This window comes from Bidens hawaiensis, unplaced genomic scaffold, assembly GCF_021521415.1.
Source record: "Bidens hawaiensis isolate Kalapana, Puna unplaced genomic scaffold, B.hawaiensis_p1.1 tig00005104_1, whole genome shotgun sequence".
Classification (NCBI taxonomy): Eukaryota; Viridiplantae; Streptophyta; class Magnoliopsida; order Asterales; family Asteraceae; genus Bidens; species Bidens hawaiensis.
Window position 1 is genome coordinate 821,909 of NW_027491326.1, and position 14,482 is coordinate 836,390.

At 35.0% G+C, this 14,482-nt stretch overlaps 1 long non-coding RNA gene across 3 annotated transcripts; it reads right to left on the reverse strand.

The window, feature by feature from the left end:
* Positions 1-411: 411 nt before the first annotated feature.
* Positions 412-2,801, reverse strand: LOC143628928 (uncharacterized). Of its 3 annotated transcripts, none has more exons than XR_013152844.1 (5): positions 2,436-2,801; positions 2,290-2,351; positions 2,053-2,089; positions 1,522-1,614; positions 412-508 (listed from the first exon to the last, which is right to left on the reverse strand). It is a non-coding gene; the product is annotated as an uncharacterized LOC143628928 (long non-coding RNA). The 3 variants fall into 3 exon arrangements; XR_013152845.1 differs by having other exon boundaries at positions 413-505; XR_013152843.1 differs by lacking the exon at positions 412-508 and having other exon boundaries at positions 662-1,614.
* Positions 2,802-14,482: the final 11,681 nt, after the last annotated feature.

Sequence of the window (14,482 nt, forward strand, 5' to 3'; positions counted from 1 at the left end):
GCCCGATTCCTCTCTCAATCTTCAACCTAATATTATACAAACAAACAATTGATATACATATACTGATAGTATATAAACATATATAACACTTAATCAAAGGTAATTATGAGCTAGATCTATATAAACGTATTAATCGATTATCCACAGATCTGAGATCTGTTATTGTTATTGTTACTGGATTGATACGATCAAACGGGATCCAACAATAGTTAAAAAGAAGTATTAACATTTCGTTTACATGTTTCCTCCATGTAATGACCATAAAACTACCTGATGTTATCTAATCATATTAACACCATAAAATTTATAACTGAATTGTTAAAAGTCTTTCTTGTAATGACCTTCTTTTATGTACTTAATACCTGCATCCTTGCAACAATTAGGTGACAAACACGCTTCAAAGTTGTTAATCTCTGTGTTTAAAGCAGCCATTTTGCAATAATCATAATGATGATGTCCTTGGTGATGATGATCAGATTTGAAATATTCAATCACTCTAGCTTCCCTACTTTTACATGATTGTAGCATTACAATCAACACGGTTAATAAAGTCAACATTAAGATCCCAACTATCACGAGTGCACCAAAGAAGACAGTTGCAGCACAAGACAACATATACACCACTGATTCCACTCTAAATTCACTTCCCATATGTGCTCCAAAGAATATCAAGATTTAATAATGGAATCTTAAATGTTGTCACAAACAATTTTTTTAAATATTAATACCATATCTTTCATCACTTGAGTTATTTTGAGCAAAATATTCCCTCTCCATCTGATGACCATATGCTGACATGTTGAAGGCCATTTGTTCCAAATAATATCTTACATGCACACCAAATTTACAAGATTTAGTGTAATATATTCCGACCAGTGACCCGGACCTGCCCTAACTGACATGTTTATACACCAAAAATGACTGAATAGCAATGAATTCATGAATTAAGGTACTTTGCTACTTTTACACTTGCTAAATTTGTTCTCTCTATAGGATAACTAAAAATCATTCAAATTTCAGGCCTCAAATCACAAATCTTAACACATGCAATCAATACCTTTGTTTTCTTTTATTATCTCTTAATATTAGATTAAATTCACCAAAATATCCAACTCCACTAAAATACAAACTTTTTCAATTAACTGAAACACTAAATCCAGCAACAACAAAAAAACACCGATTAACACCTACGGCTCACGAAAACCTGCAAATTCTTTCAAATAACAAACAGAAATCCGTAAAAGCGAACGAATTAAACGAATAGGAAGCTTCAACTAATCAATAACACATAAACTCATTCAATACACGATTTAGATAAGTGAAGATGCAGCAACTACAACAATGATTTCAAGACCTAAAACAACTACAATCGTCTATGGAGACCTAGGACTCTCAAAAACCTGCAAATTCTTTCAAACTCTACATAGAAATCCGTAAACTCAAGCAAATTAAGAAATTATCAAACTTCAACTAATCAGTAACAGATAAACTCATTCAATACATGAATATGAATGGCCTTACCGGTGAAATTGCGACAAAGGAGCAATGATTGCCCCAAGATATACATTCAAATACATCATCATCCAAGAACAAAGGTAAAACTGAAGATGATTCCTACAATGTGCACAGTTCATAAATGTTAATTCTCTCAACAGTTAGTATGAAAAATTACAAAAATCCATGAATCAACGTGTCAAAAACGGGTTGGGTTGGATCTTATTTTAACATAAACTCTATTTATTAATTGGCTTTATTATTTAATCATATAAACACCAAATTTTACGAAAAAAAAGTTCTTATCCAAATAATAATGAAACTAAATTTAGGCTAACATGGGGTTACTTTGTCACAAAAAACGCATTGTTGACCTTATATTCACTATAGACAACTTTATTTTGAGAGTTGAGAGTGCCAAAGTTTATGTATTACTGGTTGGATTCAAATAATCTACAATTCAATCTTAAATTTGACTGTAAATAAAATTTCAGCAGTACATAACACATACCCATATTGAAAATAAACATAACAATTTAGGAAACTACAATTAATTACCTAAGTATTCAAGCAAGAAATCAGCCTGATGTGACACCTATACCAATTCATAAATGAAAATTAAAATCAAAGCTCCCAAATTAGAATACAAAGTTCAATACACAAACTCAAACTAATATGACCGTAAAATCTGTTATCAGAGATTCAACTTTCAACAAAGAGAGTGAATCCATATGTGAATAAAAAATTACACACAACTTGTAGATGGTGTGAGTAACTAACAGATTAAAAACTTACCGAAATCAAAATGAATTCTTCCATTCCAAAATTATCGTATTGTAGTCGCCCTTTGTGCCTCACTGGAAACTGACTAATCAAATCAAAATTAGAACTTGAACTTGAAATCAAAATTAGATCGTAAGATTGATGAAATTAGGGCTTACGACTTGGACGCTTGATTACTCATGATGTTGAAGACGATTGAGAGAACGGAGTTGGTCTTAGGAGTTAGGGTTTGAATTAAGTGAAAGTGTGAGAGGTAGAGGCCAACAGAGAGGAATGAAGAAGGAGAATTTGAGGATCTGATTAGGCAGGATTATGACAGAAGAGGAAGAAAGAAGAAGGCGGAGTAGGGTTTGAGAGAAGTATAACCCGTTTATTAGATTCATACCCGTGGAAAACCTAATATGGGTCAAACGCATGAGAGTTCACTATTTGCAAATGAAGCAATCTGATGTCTTTTGAAGGGGTGGGAAGCGATGTGAGAGCGACACAAAGGATTTTATGGTTGGCAATTATATAGATAGTTAGATTTACATACGACGTACCATTTCTCCAAAACACAAGTTAGTTACTACAATTTGGGAGTGATATTAGAAAGGGTATTTGTTGACTGTAAACTGTAGTGATGATAAAGAACTAGTTACGTCAAACCAACCAATATAATAAATGAGTGGTGAGCACGAGTCTTGAACAATTGAGTAGAGTTACTAGCAAAGGGCGAAAAGTTGTCTCCGTGGCTGACTATATGTTGCTCAACCTCGAAGTTCGTGCTATGATTCGGTGATCCGACAAACCTAGTTTTCTCGAAGTACGTGCATAACTCGGCAACCCCCGAACGTCGCCTCGATTTGCGTGCCAAGAAAATAGATTAAGAATACCTCGATATTCGTGCAAGTGCCGAAGTGCTGCCGAAAGTCTAGGTGATTATCAATCTAAGCAAGGTTAATAATTCATTCATTCACAAAGGTTTTCAAACGATATCACCACATCATTCAGAACAGACAGTCATAGGTGAATACGTTAAACCTTTTTCAGTCAAGATAAACGGGTTGCTTATCTTAGACAAAGGCAATCAAATAAAGATTTATGGGATTACGAGATCCCTATTAAAATACAAGATAGAAAATAAAAACAATTTAGACCGAGTACACATGTGTCTGGATCCAAACATAATTAATCTAGTCTATCAGTCAAGGCTACGTGGCCGCAGACTAGAGATCATAATAAAAGTTCTCCAATGGGCATCAATTCCCATTGGCCATCAGTTCCCAATGGGCATCAGTTTTCGGAGAACCGTAATTGTGTGTGTATGGCAAGTGGTACAAATCCCAGAAATAAGAAACGTTTCTGCTGAGGGTGTTCCAAAAAACTATCTTGTCAGTAAAAGAAGGATTTATAAAATGTTTTTAGAATCAACCATTCACCAGCATATCGATGACGTATTCCCCCCCCCCCCCAAATATTACAGGAAATAAAGTTTGCACAGGTAGCTTGGATTTATAGTCAACTCATGGAGATAGATGCTCGCAAGGTAGAGTGGCTCAATCTTTTAAATTATTAAAATATTGCAAACATATTTAAACAAGTTTTATAAAATCAAACAAGGTTTATAAATCAAACCCTTGAATATCTATTATTTGAGAAGCTTTCTATTAAATCAAATATTTTATTATATTTTACAAATAAACTAATGTTTCAAAATATAAACTAATATTTTAAATTTAAGACTTCGCTAAAACTCTTATATGTTTTCAAAACAGGTACCAACTATTGGTTACACTTCTAGGCCCTAAGATGGGGGTGTGACAAGCATGAACCTTTTGAAAAGTTCAAAGAGGTTAAAAACGAAAAGGAAAATCAAATCGGTAAAACAATTAAAACACTTCGATCAGATCAGGGTGGAGAATATCTCAGCTCGGAGTTTAGCAATCATCTAAAAGAGCGTGGAATTTTTTCACAACACACTCTACCCGGCACTCCCAACATAATGGCGTGAGCGAGAGAAGAAATAGAACCTTTCTAAACATGGTCTGATCGATGATGTGTAGATCTAACTTGCCTCACTCCTTTTGGAGCTTTGCTCTTATGACCGTCACCCGTATTGCCAATATAGCTCCGAGTAAAAAGGTAAACAATACCCCATACGAGATATGTCATGGGTGTAAACCCAATTTGTCTTACTTAAAAGTATGGGGATGTGATGCATGTGTCACCAGCGATTCTGATGACAAGCTCGATCCTCGCAGCGAAAAAGTTGTTTTTGTCTGATAATAAAAGGAAGGGTCACTTCCTCGAGAAATAAATTATCGAACGAGGAACTGGAAAAAAAATTGTTGATCTTGAAGAAATTTGAGAACCACAAACAACAGTTGAGGAAGTCGAATGTCTGATCAAGAAGTTGTTATTGCTGAACAATCAAACACAAACACGAGCGTTCTTAGAGGTGGTAGGACTCGCAAAGAACCTAAATGATACCTATGGCATCTAAATGATCCCGAAGTTCTATTAGTCGAGTCTAATGACGAACCTGCTAACTACAAATATGCTTTTTTGGATTCGAAATTTGAGAAGTGGCAAGAGGCAATGAACGCCGAGATACAATCTATGCGTGGCAATCAAGTCTAGAACTTGGTTGAGCTACCCCCGAGTATCGGGCAGTAGGGAGCAAGTGGATTTTCAAGAGAAAAACCAACATGCATGGAAATGTACACACCTATAAAACACGACAGGTCGTGAAAGTTTTTACTCAGACTCAGGGTATTGACTATAGTGAAACCTTCTCGCTCGTTGCTATGATCAAGTCGATAAGGATATTATTGCCATAGCCACGTACTATGCCTACGAGATTTGGAAAATGGATGTTAAAACATCTGTTCTAAATGGACACCTCTCTGAAGATGTTTATATGGTTCAGCATGAAGATTTTGTCGATTCTAAATATCCAAATAGGGTATGCAAACTGAATAAGTTCATTTATGGACTCAAACAAGCATCTCGCAGCTCGAATCTTCGTTTTGATGAGAAAATTAAAGAGTTTGGTTTTATCAAAAATGAATATGAGCCTTGTGTTTATAGAAAGGTTAGTGAGAGCACTATATCATCCCTCGTCCTGTATGTGGATGATATACTGATCATTGGAAACAACATTCCTTGCTTAAGGAAGTTAAGCACTAGTTGGGATCTTGTTTCACAATGCAAGATCTTGATGAAGCTACTTATATTATAGGAATAAAGATCTACCGAGATATGTCTAAGTAGATTCTAGGGCTAAGTCAAAGTACATACATCAATGGAAAACTCCAAGAAAGGTGGAGTTCCCATTGCTAAAGGAACTGTATTGAACAAATCGCAATCTCCAGCAAAGGACATTGAAACTAAGCACATGCAAGGAATTCCATATGGTTCAGCGATTGGTTTTATCATGTACGCTATGTTATGAACTACACCCAACGTCTCGTATGATTTAAGCATGACCAACCATTATCAGCAAAGTCCTGGTGTTTCCCAGTGGACTGCACTAAAGAGCATTCTATGGTACTTGAAAAGAACCAAAGATTTGTTCTTAGTGTTTGGAGGATTCGTATGCACTCAAGATGGAGGAGTTGTTTTTCTTGAAAAGCTCCAAACAGAGTGTGGTTGCGGATTCAATCACCGAATCTGAATATATAGCTGCATCAGATGCTGCAAAGGAAGCTGCTTGGATGAAGAAGTTGAATCACCGATCTCGATGTGGTTCCAAGTATTCATAAACCAATCAAGGTGTTATGTTATAACACATGTTCCATTGATCAAGCCAGAGAGACCAGATCTCATCACAGAGCCAAGCACTCTCATCACAGAGCCAAGAACATTCTGATGAAGTTCCACCTTGTACGGGAAATACTGGAACGAGGAGACATCATAATAATCAAAGTAAACATAGATCAAAACCTAGCAGACCCGTTCTCTAAGACGATGGGTTAGGCCAAGCACGACTAAAATAGGGATGCTATTGGTCTTAGATGAGCTAGCCATTTGTTTTGATTTAGGATTTGGATGCACGAACATTTAAACAGTTATACTTTTGAGTTCATTTTTGATTTAATGGTTAAATGCAAACGTTGAATATTATAACTGTGTTCATTTTAATACGTTTAATCCATGAATATTTGTAACATCCTGCTTTTGAAAATAATAAATAAATAAATTTCGTTTATTTTATAATGTGTCGTTCATCCGCTTAGATAAATAAACTATTAGAGTGTGGACTTGGACATTTAATAGATGGAATAAGGAATGGTGATGGGCCTTAGGTCCATGTCCTTCAGGGTATATTAACCCCTTGAACCTCCTTAAACCCTAAAACCCTCATTCTTATCCTTAGTCACCATAACACCCTCAAAGACACACATAAACACTCTCCTATATCCCGAACCAAGATCTAGAGGAAAAGACCCGAGCTCGTTGGTGCTAGAACGTTGTGATGAACAAAACATACACCAAGAGTAGATCGTGTTCGTGAAACTGAATCGTTTAAGGTACGTTCTATAATGAAAACTCGTTCGTCTCGTTTAGTATTCCTAGATCTATATGTAAAAGGTAAAAACGAATCAAATGCAACGATTCTCGTTGAAATTCGTTGACGTTTGATAGGTCAATGGCTAACATAAAGAACCCGTAATATAGATCAATCAGTGCACCATTTAAAACGTGATGTTTAGATGTTTGGATGATTGGGATTTGTATGCGAGGTGATTACGAGCATATTGATGCCAATTTGGTGTTGTTTCATCGTGATTTGAGGCTTAATTGAAAATCTGGTGTCTGTTGACTGATATTGTTCTTGACGATTTTGACTTTGACCATTGAGTCAATGAATGGATAATTCCAGATACCCATTCATTATAATAAAAGAATGGCTGATCATTCATTAGTGGTCATAGAGAATAAGATACATTCACATCTCTGAACCTCTCAATTCATTTTGCAGAATTAACGAATGGCATTTGTCATTCGTTATACACACATTCGCCATGAGGAGACATCAAATGGAACCATTCGTTATAGATGCATTCGTGTGCCCTTGCAACGTATGAGTCTCTCATTCGTCTTATCGAAAGCACAAATGGCCTTAGTCATTCGTTATGCACTCATTCGTCTCGTGAAGACACATATCAAGCTATTCCTCTTAACGAATGGAATCATTCGCCCTAATGAATGGGATAGAGAATGGTGTTTATCCAGAATGAATTATTACTTAAGTATTTAATAAAAATTGACCCCAGCCAAAGGCTCTGCCCCTTGGACCCAGCTAGGGGTTGCCGCCCCTAGACCCCGCTGCCAGGGGCACTGCCCCCAGACTCCCGTTTGTTGAGGGTATATTAAACTAGAAATTAAAATATGGCTAGTGATATTTGATTCATACGTGTAATTGTTATACAGCTAGTCGTGCCCAATTAAAGAAAGGAGTCACCATTAACTCTGAAAGGAACCGAGTTCCAGTGAGTTTCTAGCCCATTTCCTTGTTATGTTTTCGGGGCTGTGTGCATACTCAATTTGAATAGCTAATACACTTACCTTAAGTGGTAAGTGTATGATATGTGAAATCGTATGAACGGTATATGTAAGAGGTTAAGAGTATGTATGAAAGTATATAATGAAATGTGTATATAAAGAAACGTATGTATAGTTGTTTGGAAAGAATGGACCAGTCCCTAATAATATCTGAGATAGAAGGGACCAGACCCTAATAATATCCGAGACAGGATTCAGGAGGGACCAAACCCTAATAATATCTGAGATAGAAAAGAAAGGGACCAGACCGTACTAATATCTGAGATGGTAAAGATAGTTATGCATGTAGTATGAAAGAGTGATGGTATGAAAGAATGTGTGAATGTACGGAAGAAAGGTAACAGGTAAAGTATATAATACGTATCTTCGGGTGCGTATATGAAAGTAAGTGTATGAATGTATGTTTCCTGATTAAGTAGAACTCACTCAGTGTAGCTGACTTTTAGTATGCACGCATGTGAGTAGGATGAGATAGCTAGCTTGAAGAGGGACACATGGAAGATGAATAAAGAAAGCTGGCATCTGAAGACTTAATTAATAATGTTTGAACTAAAATACATGTTTTATATTGTTTTAATTTAAGACATATGTAATGAATGGTTGACATTTATCTATTTCGCGAAATGTTTAAATTAACTCTGATATTTAGAACTATGTTTATGAGTAAATCCAACGTCAAAGTTGGGCAACAGGATCGGGGCCTTACAATATTGTATTCTAAATTATCCGTAGTTAGTCATCCTCGTAGGAACAATTCTGAACTAAGACTATTCTGACTTTGGACTCAAGGAGTTGACTTCCAAACTCACAGACCTCATTATGAATGACGTTGGATGTAACTCGCATGAAATCATCTTCATGGATCTTAGTCATAAGATGTTTTGATATTGGTATACTCATTTACTATCTTTAGACTTGAGATACATATTAGAACTTTAATTTACTAAAGGCTATTCTTTAATCCGTGTCAACCGCTGTTGCGTAACTGCCGGCCATAAAGGCATTGGTTGGGAATATTCTGAAGTTTAGTAGGAGTTGTATGTAATCAAGATAGAATTCTGTATTCTTACATGATATGTAACAGTTAGACATTTTGGCGCCCTCGTTGATTCAAACCGGTGAATTGTGAGGCCTCACCCAAACTTACTGTGTATCTTTGATTGGACCACTTTGATTCTAGATCGGGAACAATAATGATTGAATGCTATGTGAGATTGATTATGATCCAAGTCTCATTGTTTAATTGATGTCTTATACAGAAAGGATAGATGACGACGATTACATAAGCTCATTATCTTGAATAGTGTATGCCAAGATGTTTTGCTCAATGACATTAAAGTGTCATAACTTGTTGGGGGCACTCATATGTAGCTATAGCACTGCTGACTGTCTGCGTTAAGGATTATAATCAAAAGCCGTCCAAGTGGGAGACTGTTGGAAATAGTGGACCAGTTCGGTTAATTAAATGCGGCCAACCGAGTTACGACCCGCAAGATTTACACCTTGGGTAACGAACAATAAACCTTCTTAACTCGTTTAACGAATAAATGACAAATGTAATTATGAAGGGGTTATTATTTATAATTGTTATAAATAATATGGTCTATTTACTAATTAAATAAACTGGTTTTAACTATAAAATAAAGTTCAAATATTTAAAAAAAATTATTGAAAAATCAAATTGCCACACCAAAAAGTTTTTAATATATGTAAACTGACATTTAGTTGTCGGTATAACCCAGGCAGTACGGTGATGAGTTAATGCCAATTCGGTCAACATTGGTTAAATTCTTAAGGGTACCGAACATAACTTAATTTTTTAATTTAAATAACATACTTAAAATAACCAAAAAAAATAAAAATTAAACATTTTAAAATTATAAAAAAACAAAAAAAATAATAATTGAAAAATCAAACTGTGGCACCAATCCACCACTATTAAAGCTATATATAATAGAATAAGGTTAAAATACATAGAGTCACAAAAATGAGAAGTATGAGAAACAATCTGGTAGATTGATTTAATATTTCAATGATTGTGATTAACTTAAGAGTAAATAATAATAATAATAATAATGACATAAAAGTAATAACACACATTTTTTTGCTTTCTCTTTCCACATGCAATGCACATGTCAATTATTCCGTAATTTTAAAGCGTCCATAACCTTTCGTACGATAGATTTATGAAAAAGAATCCCCAAAGTGACACACTTTTTTTATCATTAATATGGGTATCATATTGATAAATAAAAATAAAATAAATTTTAGTGGCTTTTTAAACATTGTGTTTTTCAATTGTGTTTTGTATGCGTTGTGTTATAGGTTCTAGTCGTTGTGTTTTTTAGTTAGTACTCATATTAAAGATAAAACTAAGAAAAAACTTTGGCATTGTGTCTTTTTGTTCTTCATTGTGTATTTATGCTTATCATTTATTTCGTCATTGTGTCTTTCCACTTATCATTGTGTTTTAGTCATTGTGTAATTACGCTTGTTTTCTTTTGTTTCGGATCGACATGTGACGTTCACTAAATTTGAAAAAAAGAATATTACATTCATTGTGTATTACGTTCAGGTCATTGTGTAAGATGTATTTTCCATTACGTTTTACGTTTAGGTCATTGTGTAATATGCATTCAACATTGTGTTTCACGTTTCAAGTTATTGTGTAATATGTATTCATTATTGCGTTTTATATATTTGATAATTTGTTGTTATTTTATCATTATATTTACATATTAGACCAAGCGTATTTGCATGTTATGAACCGGCGTTTTGGCCCACAACGTCGTGGAACACCGCCCCCACCCCCCGACATTTTGTGGTTTTTTTAAAGCGTTATGTGTAATACGCTGCAATGGCTCAAAAATAAAAAAATATATCCGTTGGAGGTAGTCGTTAGGTTAAAAAAAACTTTTTATTAACTAAAACTATACTATAAAAACAAACCCAAACCTCATTTTTTTTACACATTCCTTTCTACCACTTCTCTACGAAATACTTTTTACACAATTATTTCTACTACAATACTACAAAAATGTTTCCGAATAACAACCAAAATGTTCTTGGTTTCAGTCAATTTGCTCGTCAAGGCAACGCAAGCAACCAAAATTCACAACCGAACCCATCTACCGCCCCGATGCCAACCGTCCACGTCCCTCAATCCCCTTATCCTTTCGAAGCGTAAATGGCTGCGTACATGGCATATCTAGGTTCCCAAGTCCCTTTACCAAATACGACGCCCGGTTTCCAAAACCCAACCACAAACATTTTTGCCGGTTCGGGTTCCCAACACGACGACGAGTTCGGGCTAGAGACACAAATAAACCCGGAGCCACAACCCGTCCCGGAGACCGTCGACAGTTCGAGCCAACGCGGGCGTCCGAGAAAACACTCAAAGAAGCCCACCGGCGAAGCTCGGGCTAAAAAGAACACCATATCGTGGAGTATCGACGAGTGCGTACTATGTGCTTGTGCTTGGTGCGATATATCGGAAGATCCCCTGTGCGGTAAGTTTTTAAAAAATAAATATATTTTTTAAATTTCTTAGAACAAATATTGAACTAGTAATGTTTTTATTTTCTTTTAGCGAACTATCAAAAAACATGCGTATTTTGGCATAAAATTAAAGAGTGGTTCAAAGAACTTGGTGGGGAGTCGCGTCGAGAAAAAGATTCCTTACAGTCGAATGGAACAACATAAACACCAAATGCACGGGTTCCATACCATTTACTCTAGGATGGTTCGAACGTGGAGTAGCGGTGTCTCGGACGCTGAAATCATGGAAAAGGCGTTGGCAGAGTATCAACATAAGGTCAAAGGGAGCTTCAATTACTTTGGCATCTGGAAATAATACTTGAGATTTCACCCAAAATGGGGCCCAGTTATGGAGGCCAACGCCGAAGGTGGTCCGCGTAAAATAAAGTTTAAAACATCGTCTTCGGTTGATCTAGACACGCCACGTTCCAACGCTTGAAACTTCAACCTAAGCGATAATGAAGCCGGGAATCCTTATGCAGATATTGCCGAGATGCCTCGACGGGGCGGTAGAAGAAGAAAGGGGAAGGGGAAAGGGTCCGCGTCGTCGTCGGCAACTGGTTCGAATGCCGAAATGAAAAGTCATTTTAAGGAAATGAACATTCGACTCAAAAGTATACAAGACCTTGGAGCCCAACGTCTTCAAGTAAATTTGGACGTCGTCGAAGTACTTAAAAGGAATGAATTGGACAACGACATCGAGATTTTATCAAAGGAGCTAACCGAAGACGACCCGAGAGTCCATTCTCTAAAAGCAGTTCGGCAAGCGAAAATTTTTGAAAAATACAACATGTAGTAGTCTTATTATTATTATTTATGTTTTTTTTAATTTAATGTATTTTTATTTTAGTGTATAACGTATTTTTTTTTATTTTATTTTAATTTTTTAATTTTATATTTAATTATTTAAATGAATTATTATTTAATAAAAACAAATAAAATTAATAGTGACTGGGCACCACGTGGCGCATAATGCCTGGGGCATGGGCTTTTTGACTACACCTTGTTTTTGTAAAAAGTCATAACTCTGACTGGGTGCCACGTGGCGCATAATTCCTGGGGCACGAGTTTTATGACTACTCATGGTATTAGGATTACACAATGGTGTTATTGAAAAAAAATACATAATGATAGGCAGAAAAACATACTGACGAAAAAAAACACAATGACATAATTTTTGTTTTCCTTTTTATATAACAAAGTTATACCCATATTAAAGATAATACGACGCTTGTTATTATAGTGTTTTTTTTAAATATCATACAAAAAAGTTATAGATGATTTAAAGTAATGGGAGAATTGATATGTGTGGTTACATGTGGAGAGATAAAATATGTGTTATTACTTTTAAGCATTTCTCACTTTGGTCCCATTTAACACATGCCAATTAATTATAGTTAGTCACACTTCTTATTTGTGTGAGTATTTGTAAAATAACTCAATTCTATATAATATGCCGGTAGTTTGTTATATTATATATACAAATACAAATATAAATTTGGAATCAATATTTTGGGCAACCCTTAGATTCCTTTTTTGGACAAGCATGAGTTTTAATTAATGAGTTTGGTTGTAAATCCAAAATATGATTAAAATGAAGTAAATAACGGCAATTAAGTATTCTACAAGGAGGGGAGTAGTTGTATGTACTATAATGTAGATCTCTCATTTAAATGTCAAAACCATCCATGGATGTTGAGAAAGTCTTCTACATGAATGGTGAGCTTGGTGGAAACGGGTATGCTGATATGATCCTATTACGTTAATAAGTTTATTATTATTATTATTATTATTATTATTATTTAAGTTTATTTTTTATTTAGTTTTTTTATTATAATCAAATTAAGTTTTCTTATTGTTTATCCTTTTCTATTTTTATGTATTTGTTTTCATATATATTGTAATCTCGTTTAAGAAAAAAAGAATAAGAAAGAATTATTTTTTGGGTCTATTTTCTATTCTTCTCTTTTGTTTTTAGGAGATTGACGGTTGTCTCGAATGACCATAACAATTGGTGCTTTCAATGAGCATTAGCCTAGATGGCTTTGGAAGAACACTTGTTGGGTCATCCACAATTACCTCATTTCACTGGATCAAATCCCGCCCTATGGATCTCTCAAGCAGAAAAATATTTTCTCTTTTACGCAATCTATGGCGACGAGCGGTTTCCCTAAGTCATTGAATCCTTTGATGATGAACCATTCTGGTGGTTCAATGGTTGGCTTCGAAGTTCAGATTTCCTCACCTGGGATGATTTCACTACAACAATGTTTACTAAATTCCACCCATCAATGCAATTGCCAAGTCTGATAATGAAACCATTGTTAATGAGGAAGTTACTCAAGGACTGGGGGATGTGATCTTAGGTGGGCATGCAACTGGTAAACATAAGCAACAAAATTGTAATTACTACTGAATTGAACACATCAACTCGCTTCAATTTGAAGATTTGAAAGTTAATGTTTTTCAACAGTACTTATTCTTCAATTAATCACTCAATTATGGATAAAAATCATATCCATCTTGGATTCATGTTCATATATACCTAAGGATCATTTCTGCAAGTGTTATTCATCAATTTCAATCAGATTCAACAAGTTACAGATTATGATCAGTGAACAATGGCCACAACGTATAAGTTGCTTCATCTCTGTATAAGTCAACTTGCCGTATATCTTCTCCATATAAGTTGTTGTTTCTTCGTATAACTTGTTGTTTCTACGTATAAGTTGTTTGATCTCCGTATAAGTTTCTCTTTCCGTATAAGCTGTTCTCCGTATATCATCTTTGACCGAATAAGTGTACTCAACGTATAAGTCAAGTAAACAACGTATAAGACATATATGCTTCTAATACTTACACGTTAATGGACTTATACGCTGTAACTGCTGATTTTTCTTGATTTTCGTGCAATTAAGGAGGAAATGGAATTTTTGAGTTTGTTTAATGTTGAAGATGCATTGAGAGGAAACAGAATGCAAGTTTTGAAGAAAGAATTTGATGATTTGGATATGATGATTTGGATATGATGATTGGAGAATCGTTTGATTGCTTAATTTAATGATATTGCAAGCTTGTGAGCAAAATGAAACATATCAGAATTGAGAAACGAGAGTTC